The sequence below is a fragment of the Pseudorasbora parva genome, chromosome 5 (assembly GCF_024679245.1).
Source record: "Pseudorasbora parva isolate DD20220531a chromosome 5, ASM2467924v1, whole genome shotgun sequence".
NCBI lineage: Eukaryota > Metazoa > Chordata > Actinopteri > Cypriniformes > Gobionidae > Pseudorasbora > Pseudorasbora parva.
Window position 1 is genome coordinate 51,968,115 of NC_090176.1, and position 5,271 is coordinate 51,973,385.

The 5,271-nt window shown below is 38.6% G+C and overlaps 1 long non-coding RNA gene across 2 annotated transcripts; it reads left to right on the top strand.

Moving 5' to 3' along the window:
* Window positions 1-3,172: 3,172 nt before the first annotated feature.
* Window positions 3,173-5,020, top strand: LOC137076206 (uncharacterized). Of its 2 annotated transcripts, none has more exons than XR_010905252.1 (3): window positions 3,173-3,652; window positions 4,210-4,253; window positions 4,420-5,020. It is a non-coding gene; the product is annotated as an uncharacterized lncRNA (long non-coding RNA). The 2 variants fall into 2 exon arrangements; XR_010905253.1 differs by having other exon boundaries at window positions 4,210-4,240; window positions 4,420-5,019.
* The last annotated feature ends 251 nt before the right edge of the window (window positions 5,021-5,271 follow it).

Sequence of the window (5,271 nt, forward strand, 5' to 3'; positions counted from 1 at the left end):
AGTTATACTCCCGTCACTGCCGTGAGCCGAGACCGGTGTGGCGATGGCGATCAGCTGCCGCTCATCATCACTCCACCGGCCCGCTCTCACGGACCCTCACCTCGCTGCTTACCACAATGCTTTTATTTACATTACCAAACATTTGTTATAACCGTAGTAAATATAAGTAAAGTGTAATGTTTTAATGCCGGTACAAATTACTACTGTATTGATATTAAAAAAATAAAAATAACGTTACACATAACGTTATTGATGGCCAATGGACCTTTTCACTGACGTACTGACGCAATGATGTGCACTTGCTAGCCTGTTCCATTAACGTGTTCTCCGAATGCTAAAGAGGAGCCTCGCCGAGCCTCTGAAGGAAGTGACTTGGAAGGATCCGTCTTTCCAAGGAAGCATCCTTGACATTGAGAAACACCTCATATCTAATATTTGTCCATGTCTTTTACCTTTGACAGTGTTAAACATGGTGTCACGTGGATGGGAATATGCATGCAAATGATATGCAGATGAGGTCATGCATAGTAAAACTAGGCGTTGTAAGCTCCATATATGGGGATTCGGGGAGGAGTCAGGGTGGAGATGCACATACGCACAATCTGCTGCTGGCTGGGATTATAAAGGGATTTTTGCGCAGGTTCTGGCGTATGCTTGGTTTTATAAATCTGACATTTTTTTGTGCACACGCAAAATCTAGCTTTTGTACGTACACTTTTAGGATTAAATCTATGCAAAGTTTTATAAATGAGACCCGTTGAACGTTGAACAAACGTTCTATTAATGTTATTGTAAGAACCCTTTCCTGTTAGCTGGGACAGCACATTGAGCTAATAGACACGGATTAAAGGCCACTTTCATTTCACGCTGTCTTAAACTCCAAACCGACCTGAAGCGAATGTGAGAGTAACCAATGTCACGCTCTCCCAGATTTGATCCTGAATCATTATATCCTCCATATAAACAGAAGCTCCAGGGGAACGAGGCACCTTGAGAACTCGCACTGAACTCTCTACTAATGCGTTTCCCATGAGGCCACGCTGTTGCCAAAAATGGGACCTATTCTGGGTTTTGTGAAGTTCTGGCGGCTTTAAGACGTGAGAGCAGAGGTTCTTCAGATGAAGCCTGCTAGAGCCATTATGGCGTCCTCAGGTGTTGTAAATGTCAAAGTGGAGTGTGTGAAGTGTGATTGGGGACAGTAAATGACGAACTCGTAAATATGAGCGTGCCAAAGGGATCCGGTGAATGTGGCAGGCACTGACCTTCACTGCAGGTCCTCATCATGATCGATTGGGACATCTCATTGTGTTCATTAGTTAGTAAAGAGGCAAATATCTTGCTGATTTTAACAGAAAAAAACTATTAAAGCTGATGAAAGGGCCCTCGCACCAAAGCCAGAAGGTGGCGCTATGGCTGTAACTAGATATTGGCATGTATATATCTTCAGGACATACTGTAAAAAATCCAACTCACAAAAATTAACCACTACACAATGATTCAATTCTTATTCAGCAGCCAGAGAATCACTAACATTAAAAAGTCGTCAAACTGCCCAACTAAAGAAAACACTGATCACCATAATGGTGAAATAAAAAAATAAAAAAATAATCAACATAAAATCTAAAAAACTTATTCAGCTCAATAAAAGATCTTAAATTGGGAGACGTGACCTTACTCAGTTAATGGAGTTGAGTGAACTACTTTGTGTAAAAGTTGAGTAAACTCAAAAACGCTAGTTTTAAGCAAGTTGCCATACAGCAACGAACACGCCCTTCAAGAGCTTCGCAAATTAACGTCGCAAAGACCTTTAGATTACACACACCAAATTTGAAGTTGATCCGATTAAAACTGTAGGAGGAGTTTGTTAAAGTGTGAGGCCTGGAAAAGGCAAACATTTTGCGGAGAAGATTCTAAATACCTGACTTCCTGTAGGTCTGATGAACTTCCTGTCCTGAGTCCTGTCCTGAAGACATCGACATGCCACTTTCCAGTTATAGTCAAATAGTGTGCTAGCCTGACAAGCCGGACCCACATCAAGATGTTTGGTCTGGAAACTCACCATTGACGGCTCAATCTGAGGGGCGGATAAACGGCTGTCTGTCAAACTCCCTCTGCACGTGATAGGATAGCGCTACACCAACCAGAGCAACGAAGGTGAAGCAGAGCTCGCTGACTGATTAAACATTCGCCGTATCCGGTCGGCTAAACTCCGAACACATCTTCCCTTTTTAAGAATGACTTCAGTGCCACTCTTTGTTCTTTTCTCAGAGAAAAGCTTAACTCAAGTCTTCCAGAGTCGCGGTCAAAGCTGATTCGAAAGACTGCCGTTCGCCAGTTTCTGTGTTTACCTGAAGCACGCAAACGCAACTCGGCCGTCGTCATTACCCACATGGAAAGAACCTATATGAGGATATATGCGCATATATGAAACATATATGCAGCTTATATGTACATATATGCTGCATATATGCACATATATGATAATATGTATGCTGCATATATGCACATATATGATAATATGTATGCTGCATATATGCACATATATAATATGTATGCTGCATATATGTACATATATGATAATATGTATGCTGCATATATGCACATATATTCCACATATAGGTAAAATTGAGGTGCATATATGTGCATATCAGGCCATATAGGTCTCCTGTATTGCTTCTTTATATCCACATATAAGCCATATAAGATATGTCTCAGCTCATGGCAGGATCCGGTCATAGCTCAATGTAATTTTACAGGTTATGGTCTGTATTATTTGTTTTGTTTTTTGTTTTTACAGAATTTTCCTGTTTTTTCATTATACAAGAAATGCCTGGTGTTTTACAGATATTCGCTGTAATTTAAATTTCGACTATTAAATTTACAGGAATTGCTTGTATTCTGGTAGCCTATTACATCTGTTTTTTTTTTTTTAAGATGGATTTTTACAGAATAATATGTAATTTTAGCCTATACATAAAAGTGTGATTAATATTTTACAGATTTTTTTTTGTAAAATTAGAAAAAAGTAAACGAATGTTTAACTACAGAAATCAGCAGTCATTCAACATGTTTTACTTACCATTTAAGATAATGTGTTGGTTAGTGAGTTGTTTTAGGCTAAATAATAGTATTTGTACATTAGGCCTATACATATTAGTCATATAAATTGGATTGTAGCTACTAATCTTTTAACCTTGTCTTGCAAACAAAAAAAAAGAAGCTAATTTTGATAATTTTTTGCACTGACTAATTCTCCCCTAAATTTCCTAACCACATCTATTCATGTACATTTGATGGGTTTCCAAATCCAGTTGCAAATGCAGCTGTGTGTGTGTGCATGTGCGTGTGCTTGCATGCGCGCGCGCGTGACGCAGTTTCAAATTTGCTGCCGGTTAATTTTCCGTTAGTCACGCCCACAACAGTTTGCGGAGAGGTACCGTTACAGTGATGTTAGAGCGGGTGATTTGATTTTATATTAGGCTAAGCTACACTCGTGAAGTGAGTCGTGAGATTAACTGGATTTGAGCAGCCGTGAGCAGGATCTCGGAACTATGTGAGGAAAAATAACGCGCCATTTCAGCGAGAATGTCTCGGCAACTACAGCGACTTTTGACAAGCAGCGGCCATCATATCAACCGATCACTGGGCTGAGGTAAGAGACTCATTCTATGATATTTATATCGTGTGGCTGCACATTGATGTTGTTGGTTGTTTTAAAGCTGTTGTTAACATTTCTAATCGTTGTTCAGTCACATAACTGGCGTTGAGAGTAAAACACTGAAAATTATAGCAGTTCAGGCCTCTTTCAATTTTCCATCTGTTTAACCAAGATTAACTTAGCTATTCATAAAGTTTAAAAGGTTGTATGTGGTACTTATGTTACCGTCATTATATCTTTTGAAACAATGAACTAACTTTATCGATTAACTATAGGCCTATATATATATATATATATATATATATATATATATATATATAGCTCTGGAAAAATTAAAATATATTATATTATCATCGATCCAGATGATTGGACAGTTACGTTAACGTTACACCCCTAGAGTTATATGATGCAGCTATAACGTTAAGTCTTCCAGATCACATTAGGTTGAGGTTTTTGGTCTCAGTAAAACATGCTGGCATGTTTTAATTAATGTAATAGTCCTATTTTTTTTATTTGTATTATTTTTTTTATGCTTTTTTGTGTGATTTCAGGTCCTGTGGAAAGACTGGAGGTCTACAGCAGGTGAGCATTGCAGGTGTGGAATAAGGGCACTGTTCTTCTCATTCAACAAATTCTTTGTTTGCATCTTATCATGCAGCTGTTTTGAATAGTATTTTGTTATAATTGCAACTAGAATAATTCAGAAACATGGCTTTTCCTATCACTGCTATCCTGACACATCTCTCTACCCTTCATTCCAGCGGATGATCAGCCGGTAGCTGCTCGCATCTCAGCCTGCTTGATGGAAATTTCCGACCTTCACCTGGATGACCTTTACCTTCAACTCAACCTCGCCAAGACGGAAGTGCTCGTGGTTTCAGCCAGCCCTACCTTTGTGTTATAACTGATCAGTTAATCTTCACAGACCACATTGCTAGAACTGCCCGATCTTTAGATTTTCCTTGTACAGCATTGGGATGATCAGGCCATTCCTATCGAAACATGCTACACAACTCATCCAAGCTCATGTTCCAGCCACTGGCATCAGTGTTTGCTGATGCACTGTGAAGACTTGCGCTGTGAAGGCAAATGGCGCATTGTGGTGCCATCCCAAAGAGGCACAAAATCACTTTCACAGACCTTTATCTGGACTGTTCCATGCTGGTGGAATAACCTGACTAACTCCAGCCATTTTCAGGAGACCACTAAAGATGCATTCTTTTGTGAACACATGACCCATAAAACTAGCTCTTTTCTGTTTAACAAAACTGCTAGACTAACTAAAAATTGTCACTGCACTTATTGCTGCTTCCATACTCTTCATTTGTAAGTTGCTTTGGATAAAATTTAATTGTACATGTGTAAAATAATAACTGCAATGTGACAGTATAAAAATAGAAATATAATTGTCTTTTAATGTAGATATTTTTGCATATTCTAAATTATATACTAAGCTTGTATTTCCTACAACAGAAGTAACTTGACATATGTGTTATGTAAAATGACTAATAATGTAAATGTGCAGTTTCTGTACAATATTTTGTAAATTTAACAGAAATTGGCTGTAAAGGTTGCTATTTATGTACAAGTAGGCCTACTTAATTTAGAGGTTG